Source organism: Ursus arctos, unplaced genomic scaffold (assembly GCF_023065955.2).
Source record: "Ursus arctos isolate Adak ecotype North America unplaced genomic scaffold, UrsArc2.0 scaffold_4, whole genome shotgun sequence".
In the NCBI taxonomy this organism is placed as follows: domain Eukaryota; kingdom Metazoa; phylum Chordata; class Mammalia; order Carnivora; family Ursidae; genus Ursus; species Ursus arctos.
The window spans coordinates 93,519,707-93,532,143 of record NW_026623056.1 but is presented as its reverse complement, the minus strand read 5'-3'; the positions used below and the strand labels follow the sequence as shown (position 1 = coordinate 93,532,143).

Sequence of the window (12,437 nt, the reverse complement as noted above, 5' to 3'; positions counted from 1 at the left end):
ACAGGGCATTACTCACGGACCATGCATTCCTTTCCAAGCCCTTGTGAGTCCCCTGCCTCCCCCTCCAGCAGGGTCTCCGCACCCAGCTCAGCATGTCTCATCAAATATTTATCAAGCCCCTGTCGGGGGTGTGCATTCGGAGAGGATCTGCCCACTGGAGGAGCCATGCAGGCAAGGACAGCTAATTCTCCCACCCAAGGTGGGGCAGTACCAGCCTGCCTCCTCCCTTTCTCCTCTGGGAAACCGTGGGCAGGCAGAGGGTAGTCTCTGCCCCAAACAAAAGATGGTCATTAAAAGACATTTCCCAGGAACTGCTCTTAAGACAACCCACTGTTTTAGAAAATGCAGCTCTGCCGGCACCTTTCAAAGGAATAAAAATATACAGGTAAATTTAAGAGGAAACAAAGAAGATTAAATCAGTATTTCTATTCTCAAAGCTTACTGATATATCATCTTAATTAGGGCACTAAGAGTAAAGAAGCAAGTTTGATACGAAGCCACTTTCCGTTATACTTGAAGAGTGGAATGCTAACCATTATGGTTTCTTTAATAAGGAAACAAAATGTCCTTATCAGAAGTAACTAGCAAAACCTGGCGGCTAAAAATATTAATGCGAAACAAACACAAGGGTGCAGGGCTCTGACAAATACGGGGACCAGAGCACGTTTCTCGCGTCTGTAAATCCGGACTCCAACACTTTTAGCGTCCACAGCTCAATGTGACACCTTCCCTCGGACCCATCCACAACCCGGTAATTTTCCTACTGCAGATGTGAACACGTCAGAATTCACCTCGGGCCCCCAATCGCCCCAGATTGTTCCGGATGGCTCCAGACGCCCGCCACGCGCCGCGGGAACTTCCCCGCCCCGGGCCGCCCGCGGCGCTGAGCATCCCACGCGGACACGGCGCCCTCGGGAGGGGACGCGGGGCCGTCCGGGGTGCAGCTTTATCCTGGGGGGCGCAGCCTCATGCCAAGGGCGTACTCTCCCCTCCCCGCGGCGCAGAGCTTCCCGCGCGGACGCGGTGCCCTCCAGAAGGGGACGCAGGGCCGTCCCGGGCGCAACCATCCCTCCCTGGCGCGGAGAGCATCGGAGTAGACGCGGCACTCCTGGGGAGGAGAAGGGGCTGCCCTGGCGCAGTCTTCCGCCCCAGGGGCTCATCTCCACGCCGGGGTGCAGCGTCCCCTTAATCCCGGGGCTCAGCCTCATCCCGGGCGCAGTGTCCCCTCTACTGGGGCGCAGCCTTATCCCAGGGCGCAACCTCCCGTCCCAGGGGCGCACTCTCCCCTTCATCCCGGGACGCAGCCTACTCTCCCCGGGGCTCAGCCTCTCCTCCCAGGAGCGTAGTCTCCCCCTCATCCCAGGCGCAGTCTTACCCCCCCCCCAACACACACACCAGTGCAGCTTCATTCAGGGGCGCGGCCTCCCCCTTCATCCCAGGGCTCAGCACCCCCCACAACGGGCGCATCTTCATCCCCGGGCGCAGTCCCCCCCACCAGGCGCAGCTTCATCGCGGGGCTCAGTCCACCCCCCACGGGCGCAGTTTCATCCCGGGGCGCAGTCCACTCCCCCTCCCACGGGCTTATCTTCACCCCGGGCGCAGTGCCCCCACCAGGCGCAGCTTCATCGCGGGGCGCAGTCCACCTCCCCCCACCGGGTTCAGCTTCATCGCGGGGCGCAGTCCCCCCACCGGCGTAGCTTCCACGCGGGGCGCGGTCCCCCCACCGCGTTCAGCTTCATCGCCGGGCGCAGCCTCCCTCTCCGCGGCGCAGAGCATCCCGCGCGGACGCGGCGCCCCGGAGAGGAGACGCGGGGCGGTCCCGGACGCAGCCTCCCCTCCGCGGGCGGCCCGCACCCCACGGGGCAGCCCCCCGCACACCTCCGCCCGGCAGCCCCTCCGTACCCCCGCCCCGGGCCGGGCAGCACTGGGGTCCGGCTCGCGGCGTACGCCGGGCGCGGCCTCACCACCTGCCCCGCGGCGCTTACATAAACGCGGCCCCGGCGGCGCTGCCCGGCCCCGGGGTCCGAGCCCCCGCCCTCGCCTCGCCTGGCCTCGCCTGGCCTCGCCTCACCTCAGCCGCGGGCCGCTCCGCTCCGCACGCCGCGCCGGGGCTCGGACCGCGAGGCCGCCGGGGCTCCAGTCGGCCGCCGGGGCTGCGGCGCGCTGGCCGTGGCCTGGCGCGGCCCCGAGCGCGGCCCCGAGCGCGGCCCGACCCGGCCGCCTCCGCCGCCGCCGCCGCCGCCGCCGCCGCCGCCGCCGCCGCCGCCGCCGCCTCAGCCTCCTCCTCAGCCTCCGCCCTCCGCCCTCCGCCCTCGGCCCGCGGCGCCGGCTCCGCCCTCCCCACCGCCCCCGCCGCCGGCCGCGCGCACGCCGGGGGGAGGGGGCGCCGCGGCGCAGGACGTGCGCGCGCCCGCAGGCCGCGGAAGCCGTCCCGCGGTCCGCGGCCCTAGCGGTGCCGAGCGCGGTGCGGCGCGTGCTCAGAGCAGGTGGGGCCCGGGTCCGAGGCCCCCGCTCCGCGCCCCGGAGGCCGGAAGCAGGTCCAGCTCGTCCACGTGGAGGTGCTGGTTGGGAGGCTCGGTGGGTTTGTGTGACGACAGGAAAGGCGTTTGAAAGCTCCTTGACGGTGTGCGGTACACTCACTCCTGTGCGCGCTGAGTGCGCACAGCACCGTGAGCACGTGTCGAAATGCCCCATTTCCGAAGACCGGAGGAACCGAGTGCAGGCTGCGGTCTACCCAGAACAGAAAGTAAACTACAGCTTCATCAGGGAAAATGCACGGTTCTCGAACGGCGGCGCCGAGACCTGAGCCGTGAGTGCGGACGGTGCTCAGAGCCCGGCAGGCCCGGGGTCCTACCCCGCAGAGCCGAGCTCTGCTGCCGCTTCGCCCGCCCGGGCACAGCTCGGGCGTCTCTCAGGACCTCTGCCTGCTTCCTCCCGGGCAAAACGGGCAGGACAAGGCTAATGCCGGTGAGGAGCCCGCTCCGCCCGAAGCACAGCGGCGATGCGATTCCCACTGAACGTCTCTGAGAACTCGGTGCCCCGCAGCATCAGTTAACCACACGGAAAAGTGCTGCGGCGCGCCAGGTATCTGCTGCGGGTGTTCTCATGGAAAGGAAACACCCCCTGGGGCCAGCAGCTAACAGGCAAGCCATCACCCAGCCTGAGGGCTAAGGGCCACGTACAGTGTCCACAGGAACACTTGTGGACCACCGAGGAAAAATCAAGACTCCCAGAATGCCCTCTAGGGAGTCCACCTTAGTAAACAAATATATGGTGAGGACTTGAGATCTGTTTCTGTGAAACTGACCACCCCAAAACCAGGCGGCTTCAGTTGCTCATGATCCTGTGACCAGCAGCTCACACAGCTCCAGTCTGCTTCATGGGGTGTGGGCTGGACCCACTCCTATGGACCACCAGCAGGGACCACGCAGGAACCAGGCTGTGTGTCACCTGCGGTCCGCAGGCTGGCCAAGGCTGCTTCTCAAGGTGTGTGACCCCCAACCGTAGCAAGAGGGAGGGCAAGGCTCAGTGCATGGGACATTTCCAGCCTCCAGTCCCACTGGCCCAAGTCAGAGGGCTGAGGGCTGAGTGGGTGTGAGGGGGGCTGTGCAGGGCACGGTGAAGGGACGTGTGGCTCACTGAAGGGCACATCTCCGCAGCCGTCTTCTGCAAGCGAGCCATTGTTTGGTGCAGCCGGACCAAGACCTTCACACTCAGGCTGCTGTGGACGCAGACCCGGCCAGGAGCCCAGGACTGCTGGCGGAGCCGGGCTTGCGGCATTCTCCCTGACTTGGAGCGGTGGCGCGCAGAGCACGCCCCTTTACGCTGTTGCGGGGAAAACAACTTCCAGCCACTGGAGCCAAGACGCAGGACGTTGCCACACCCACGCAGCACTGTGAGGTCCAGCGCCTTATTGAGGGATCCTAGAGGCTGCAGAGGAAAGCTCTCCGGCCGCCTGCTCACGGTCAGTGCCAGACGCCGGGCGCTGGGGATGGCCCGTTGGTCTCCCCAGAGGTGCTCGCTGCGGAGCCACATGGGGGCTACGTCCCAGGAGCTCTTCCATGTGAACTGCGGCCAGCAGGCCTGGCCCCGCCCTGCCCCCCAGACACTCAGTCTGTTGCTTACCTCACTCATGCAGATTGTGAAAATAAAATGTCACTTTGGTGTCCTGGAAAACAAGCCTGATGCTCAAACGCTTGCCTCGGGATTCCAGCTGCCCCACCCCCACCCATCTGCCCCAGTGACAAGGTGTTAGGTTTTATGGAAGTGTATGAACCTGTCGGCTGGGTCTGGGGCGGGTCTATACAAACACCAGAAGACCACATTGGCCACTTTTTCCCTCTAGTTGACATGCCCACGTAGCTGGATCCCACAAGCTGAATTAGAAATCACTCTGGGCACCCGAGGCCCTGCAGGACAGAACAGGACTTGTGACCCTGGGACACTGGCCTGCAGCAGATTCCGGAGATGGCGTGTGACCTGAAGAGCCACTCAGGCACTGTGGGAAGGAGAAAGGAGGTGCCCAGCCTGACCACACTGGAGCTGCTTGCCTTCATTCACACCCTGGGCTTCCAGAAAGACTTTCAGCGGAAGGAAGTGTTCCAGGCCTACAAGCAGAGAAACCACTCCTGTGTCCAGGTCCCCAGCAGAGTGGCAGCCAGAGGCCTGAACCACATGATCTGTGCTCAGAGGGGAGCTGGCGGCTCTGGGCCACCCAGCTGGCCTGGCCTGGCTTTCTGCCCCTCCTTTCCAGGCCTTGGGCCCATGACACCTTCTGCTCACACACCGTGACCATGTGGTCCCAGCACTGCCTCCCCGTGGCGATCCCATTCCTGACATGTCCTGGGGAGACTACGCCCTGGCCATAGTCAGGGTTTATACAGGCTGGTGCCTTGAGTGTGGGTTTTAATCATTAAACTCCAAGAACAACTTTTTTCGTGTTCTTTTGAAGTCTGTTCCACTGTGGTCCCCGTGTCCAACAAAATGTATCTGAGAAAACGTGTTTCCCTGTTTTATTTCACTCTGCCCAGTGTGCTTGGGAGAGGACACCCACGGGTACTTTTAGATGGCAATCTAAAAGTAGGCTATTGATTTCTTGGTTTCTAAAAAAGTCGGGAAGATAAAACTGCTAATGAGAGAGTGCCAATATACTGTGATACATTTATTTGAGACAAAATATTTTTTTGTCCTATGTTTATGAAAAGCATGACACCGGAATGACAAAAACCAGATGGCGCTAAGCCTTCAGTCAGCTCTTCCCAGGAGCAGGCACCGTGCATGGAGTCTGCCCAGCTCCCGGTGCACCTCCTTCTCCGGGAACCCCCGCCCCAGTGAACGCACCCCTATCGTGGGATGGACCCAGAGAGGCCTTGTTTGTGAGAGGATGGAACATGTGCCCTCCTCCCACTCCCCAGCTCCAGGACCAGAGGTGGAGTTCTGACTCAGTGTGACCTCACTTGGAAGCTGGGGCTGGCACGGAGACAGCCCTGAGTCTGTGCCTGGACCTGCAGCGTGGAGCCCGGGGTGGTTAGGATGGCCTTCATCCCTTGCCATGCGCGGGGGAGCGGGCCGTAGTGAGAGTCGCGCAGCAGGCAGGCAGAGACAGGGCTTCGAGAACAGGCTGCCGGCTCCTGGATGCCTTGCGCCGAGCGTCACATGCGCCGGTGAGCACGGATGAGTAAGACGATGGGTTTGCTTCGGCGTTGGGCGAGAGTGGTGAGACGGGGTGGCGTGCATGACCGCGGGGAGACAGGCCCGGGTGAAGAGCACAGGCATTGGGTGGAACAGGGCCCAGACACTGACCCACCGCACATCAGCCGTGCGACTGGCCTCTCTGAGCCTGTTCTCCAACTACGAAAGGAGGATGCCGCCCCCGCTGCCCAGGCTCTGGCGGTAAAGACCACGGGTGCTGTAATGGGGAGCTGTGTGCGTCCCCGGCGCCGTGGCCGGCCCTGCTGCCAAGCCAGAGAACAAGCTTCATGAAGCCGTGGCTTTGAGCTGAGCCTTGAGGATGGGTGGGCGGGTGGCGAGGGTGTCCCGAGGCGGAGGGAAGGGCGTTCCCACGGGACAGGCATTCAAGGAAGGCAGGACTTCATCAGCCTGTCAGTCAGGGGCGGCACCCTGATGGGACTGGGCCTCGTGGATCTTCCTCCCTCAGCCACCATCAAGATGGAAGGTGCTGGAGTGCTTAACCCCGAGGCCTGAAGATAGGCGGTGGGCACGCGGAGGCCTGTGGTCTGTTTTTGTGCAGTCTACACGCTCAGAATGAATTGTGCCTTTATAAAAACAGATTGGGCAGAAGAAAGAAGATGAAACAGAGATGTGTGTGGCCGACAAAGCCTAAAATATCCACCACTGGGCCATTTACAGAAAAAGTGCCGACTCCTGGTTGAAGCCCAGCTCCACCCATACGCTGGGAGTTCGACCGGCCCCGTCGAAGTGCACGGACTCTCTTGGGGAGGGACAGAAACACAATGCAAAACCAGGGTGCCACTAGTGTGGCTGTGGTGGTGCGCGAGGCCCCCAGGGCTGTGCCCTGAGGCTGCCGCCCCCCCAGGGGGAATGCCAGTGACTCCATTAGACAGGAGCAGGTGGAGTTCAGATGTTCTGGAAGCAGACTCGGTAAGACTTGGTGATGGACTGGGCGAAGGGGCGCTGTGCGGGAAGGACCTGGCTAGCGCATGCTGGCAGGGGACAGCGCCATGCACTGAGATGAGGCGGAGCTGGGAAGAAGCTACCAGCGCCTTCCGTGCAGAGTGTGCGAGGCCTCTCAGAGGTCCAAGTGGTGGCTGCCAAGGAGAGCGCCAGGAGCCCCACTGGGAGCGTCTCCAGCAGGAACGCTGAGTCAGTACCATGATGAGTCCAAACAAATGACACGGAGGTCGTAGTGACTTTGACAAGTTCGGTGAGGTGCTGGGGGCAGAACTGGCTAGAAAGAGAGGACACCCTCCGTCTCCTATGGGGAAGCCGACGTCATTTTGACTCTGGAACCTAAGAAGAGCGGCAGCGAAGAGACCATGGACCAACCTCATGCATAAACTAAATTAACACCTAGCACCAGGTGCTTACCCAGCAAGCCGAAATCCAGGCATGAGGTGAGAACGACCGAGCTGGGCTTAGCCAGGAGCAGGACATTGGCTTAACACTTAATCTGTCGTGCAGATCACCCATCAGGAGGTCAAAGTGAACACCTGCACCGTCTCTCAGCGGGTGCAGGGCAGGCTTGGGATAACACCCAGCATCCCCCACGGTTAGAAACACAGACTCTTAGAAACTGGGAATAACAGGACATTTCTTTAACCTGATAGAGGGTACCTACAAGCACCTAAAACAAGCATGAAAACACGGTGAAATGTGAGACACCGTCTCCCAAAATCAGGACGAACCAAGGACACGGGCCCTTTCCACTGTTCAGCATCATGAAAGCCCTGAGGACAGGACACCACGCAGCATCGGGGGGGATGTGGACAACCACGGGTGACATGACGGCACACGTGGAAAACAAAATAATCTGCAGCTAAATCATTCGATTTAATAAAATCTAGCAAGATTACTGAGTACAAAGCCAACACACACACACACACACCCCAATTTCTGTGCATGAGCTAACAAAAAACACGTAATTTAGAAAAACAATCCCGTTTACCCTTGCTCATGAAAGGATGAGTTAAAAATAAACGTTTAACAGAAGAGGTGTGTGATCTTTAAGAAGAAAAAATACTTCTAAAAAGTTATTGAAAGAGCAAGTGAATGTAGAGAGACACCATTTTAATACATAAGAGGACACCAGGGTCATAAAGTTGTCACCTCTCCCACAAATTACCCGTAGAGTCAATGGGATTCTATAAATATTCCAACGGCGGTTTTTATGCATCTTGACTGATTCTAAAATAGATCACAGGAAGGCCCCGGAGCTAGAACAGCCGAGACACTCTAAAGAAGACGACGACGGTAGGGGTTTGCTCCAGCGCCCGTGAAGACCTACGCGGACGTTACCGCACATCTCGCCATTCGTGACCCGCCGAGGACGGAGAAAGCGGGCAATGAAGCAGTGCAGAGAGCCCGGAGCAGGCCCGCTCACGGTGTCACCTGCCACAGAAGAGCCACCGCAGATCAGTGGGGGAAGAAACGGCTTCACTAAGTGATGCCGGGACGTTTTTCGTCCATTTGGGGGAAAACTGGATTTAGGTATATGCCGGCACCCTACCCGAAACTCAGCTCCGGATAAATTAGGGAGAAAAAAAAATATTTGAAAGAGAGGCAAATATCTTCATGATCTTGGGGAAGGAAGGACGCCTTAAGGTGCGAAAGGTGCGAGTCATAAAAGGTAAGATGGATAAACCCGACTCTACTGAAATTAAGATGCAACAAAGTAACGCATCACACCGAGTAGGGAGAGGACGGCTGCGAAGCGTAAAAGCATGAAGAACTACAACCCCACAAAAGAATGCAAATGACTTAACACAAATGGACGAGAGGCGTGAGCAGAAGAGGAAGGCAAACAGGCAGGAAGCACACCAAGAGCTTCTCAGCGCCCCACTGGTGGGACGTGCCGCCCCCGCTCACAGTCTTGCCGTTACAGCCAGCACGCCGGCCACGGTCGGAAAGACCGACAGCATCGAGTGTCGGACTGGACGCGGGTCGGCAGGGTTCTTACACGTCGCGGTGGGGCACAGTCCGCAACCTCCCGGGGACACGCCCATCTCATCAGAGTGAATATTTGTGTCCCCCAGTAGCCAGCGAGCTCACTCCTGACTACGTACCCCAGAAAAATCCCCCCACACGTGGCCGGAGGCAGCCCGCAGCAGGTGCAGCATGGCCCTGCCCGCAGTGGCCCACTGTCCATTTACTGGGAAAGATGACATCCATCCGGGTAAGTCCACACAGTGCACACACGCCCCGGGTTGACCTGGCGACACAACTGTTGGCTGAGTCAACCCCAGCAACGCCCATCATGGGTGAATCGTGCAGATGAAATGTTCGCTGAAAAATGCTCTGTTTCAGAGAGCCTGAAAACAAGGAGAACGGAGCCTGAGAGGGCTTGGCAGGCACACACCACGTTCGTGGGTATACCTACTGTACTGCGTGTGTGTATGTAAGTTATCACGTGCACACATGCGTGTATGCACACACACGTACGCACCTATGTACACATGACACGTTTACCAGAGTGATAAGCACGGAGTTTCAGGAGCAGACTGCCTCCAGCAGGAAGGCCACCAGGGACAGCTTCGGGAACGAGCACGTAGATGAAGGTGACTGGGGACGGTCTCAGTCTGGGATGCACGCTGAGGCACGAGGGGCACGGGCGGTGCTCGTGACTTACACGTATGTCACACACATAACCCTTTGGTAAATCAAGTTGCATGTGAATATATATATTGCATATTAGGTATATTTTAAAAGTAAATTTTAATGACTTTTTTTGAGAGGGGGGCAGGGGGATGGGATAGGGAGAGGCAGAGGGAGAGAGAAAATCTTAAGCAGGCTCCATCTGAGGACCCTGAGACCATGACCGGAGCTGAAATCAAGAGTCAGATGCTTAACTGACAGAGCCACCCAGACGCCCCTTCAGTGTAAATTGTAAAGGAAGAAGAAGGATGGTCAAGACAGGACGATCAGCGGGGAGAAGTCCCTCACCAGGTATCAAGATTGGTGGAGCGACAGTCTGGGCACAAGAGCCCCCGAACAGTGCACACGGGAAACAGGAAGGTACAGCACTTGGGAAAGCAGCTCGGAATTTCCATGCAATAAGCCCACAGTCCCCTCCTTAGCATACACCCTGCAGAGGCTCATACATGTTTCCCGGGAGATGTGTCCCCGCAGCGCCCATAGTGTCAGAATTGCGCAAACACCGCCTGCTCCCCACAGAGGAAGGGGCTCCGTGAGCGCCCATGGGACAGTGTGTGCAGAGCCGTTACAGGGGAGGGGGCAGGTCTCAGTGCTGAGCTTGGGGATAGTGACACCACACGTGACCTAAAGGGTCACATAAGGTCAACTACTTTGTAAACTACAAAGGACCATCACTATTAGGATTTCAAATTGCCAAACACCTCAAACGCTTTGTGGGATGAATACAAAAAAATATATAAAACCATCGAAAACCGGGGATGTACTGTATGGTGACTAACATAATATAATAAAAAATCATTATAAAAAAAAAATATATATATATATAAAACCAAACAGTAGTGGCTTCACCAACTTCCTTCGAATGGTGGTAGATTATTTTTTATAAATCAGATTCAAAACCAGTGTGGCAGCTGGTAACGCACTCCTCTAACATAACGAACTAGAACCACCAAAAGGAGCTTTCCTTTCTCCGTTTTTGCTGAGTTATCTCTTAATTATTATGTTAGCCGTCTTTCCGGAGACAGTGAAAGGCAGTTAGGGACGGAAGCTGGGCAAGGGAGAGCGGAGGGAGTGGAACGAGGGGGGTCCCCGGCCCCCTGCTCCCAGCCTCCAGGCCCCTTCCAGAGACACAGCTAATCAAAGTCTGGTTAGTGACAAAGGAGAGACGGCGTGTGGCTATTTAAAGCCCTCTGGGGGGACGGGAGGACTTGGACTATAGTCCGGCTGGAACCGACCGTTTGCAGCTAGAACTCTCAGGGCTCCTCGAGAACGCGGCCGCTCTGACTGGTGCCCGAGAAGGGTCCCTCCGACGCACATTGCTAAAGGTCTCCGGAGGCATAATATATGCACAGAGAAGGACCCGCGTCGGAAGCGCCCGGGGCAAAAAGTAGACCATGCCCACCACCCAGGCCCCCTTCCCAATGTCCGCTGCCTCCCGGCTCTGGGGGTACCTCTGTGCGGCCCGGCGCCCCGTCGCTGGGTCCTGCCCGTGTTCACGCCGCGTGCTTCTGCTCGGACCAGGTGTGGGAGACCCCGCGCTCTGTCTGAGCAGCACGGATCGTGCGTTTCTGCTGCAATACGGTGTCCAGAGTATTAACGTTCCACAGTATGTTTCCTCATTCTACCGCTGACGGGGATTCTGCTTGTTCCCTGTTTTCTGCTGTGTGAGCAACGCTTCAGGGAACGTCGTCCAGCATGTCTCTCAGGATACACACGTACTATTCCCGTCGGTCATAAGCCAAGTCAAGGGCACACGTACGTCCCACTTCAGCCAGTTTTCCAAAGTGCCGACCCTCTTTCCGTCCCCCCAGCGGGCTGGGAGCGTTCCAGTTGCTCCTTGTCTTTACCGTCCCTGGGCGTTAACAGTCCTCTTCATTTGGGCCGTTCTGGAGGCTGTGACGGAAGCACCCTGTGGTTTTCCCCGATGACTAATGCGGCTGGACATCTGTACCCGACCCTACTGCCCACGTGTGTGTCCTTTCCCATGACATCGCAGCTCGGGTGTTTCCTATTTATTTGTAGAAGTTCTTTGTATATTGTGGATGTCAACTCTCTAATCAGTTGTGTGCGGGTACCTTCCCCCGCTCAGCAGCTGGCCTTCCCAGAATCCAACCGTGTCTTTTAATGAACAGTTCTTAATTTCACTGTGATCCACTGTCTCCACGTTTCCATGGCTAGTGCTCTTCGTGGACTGTTTAGAAAACCTGGACCAGCCCATAGTCCTGAAGATACGCTCCTGTCACCTTCCCCAGGGTTTATTGTTCCAATTTTCAGACTTAGAGCAACAATCCTTCTGGAACTGCCGTGTCCGTACGGTGTGAGGTAGGGACCCAGATATGGTGTCGTCTTGGCACTTCCCAACCCAACCCTTCCCAAAGATGTCACCAAAGGTTCTTGGTCCCATCAGGAGAAAGAATTCAAGGATGGACACACAACAGAGCAGATAAGTGACACACGTGGGAAAGTTTATTAAAGCAGAAGTATGCTCTTGAGATGTGAGGGCAGGTGAACTCAAGAGGGAGCTACGCCCTGGGGGTTGGGTTTCTACCCTTTATGGACAGTTGTTAACTGGGGGGAGGAATATTCATTACTTAGGACGGCAACTTCTTGGGAGCAGGGATTGGACCTTTTCTTCCTTTGGTCAGGGGTTTCCTGTCATGGCTACCCGCCATCTTGGGCCTCTCCGGTTTGATTCAGCTTCGAGGTGGGCTGCCCCTCTCTGGTTTGATCCAGCTTCGAGGTGGGCATCTGACCTTCCCCATAGCTGACCATGACTCCTCATGGCTGGCCACCAGGTATCCTGTTAGACTAACTAACTGCACAACTTGACTGAGGTTCATGTGTTAAACCAACCTTGCATTTCCCAAAGAAGCTTAACCAGGTCACGATGCCCTTTTCATGTAGATAGATTTGGTTCACTAAGATATCGTCAGGACCTCGGTATCCATGTTTATGAGAGAGATGGGCTACAATTTTTCTTTCTTACAGTGTCCTTTTCAGGCTTTAGTATCAAGGTTATATTGAACTTCATAAAATAAGTGGGGAAGTGTTCTCCTTCTTTACTATTCTCTGGAAGAGTATAATAT

At 57.3% G+C, this 12,437-nt stretch overlaps 1 protein-coding gene across 2 annotated transcripts in view; it reads right to left on the bottom strand.

Annotated features, from left to right (window-relative positions):
* The window catches only part of ADARB1 (adenosine deaminase RNA specific B1), a 137,221-nt gene extending 135,047 nt beyond the window's left edge, over positions 1 to 2,174 (bottom strand). For both annotated transcript variants that reach the window (XM_026491663.4, XM_026491744.4), the window contains exon 1: positions 2,072 to 2,174. The gene's annotated coding sequence lies outside the window, so the exon portion shown is untranslated. The remainder of the gene's footprint in view (positions 1 to 2,071) is intronic.
* Positions 2,175 to 12,437: the final 10,263 nt, after the last annotated feature.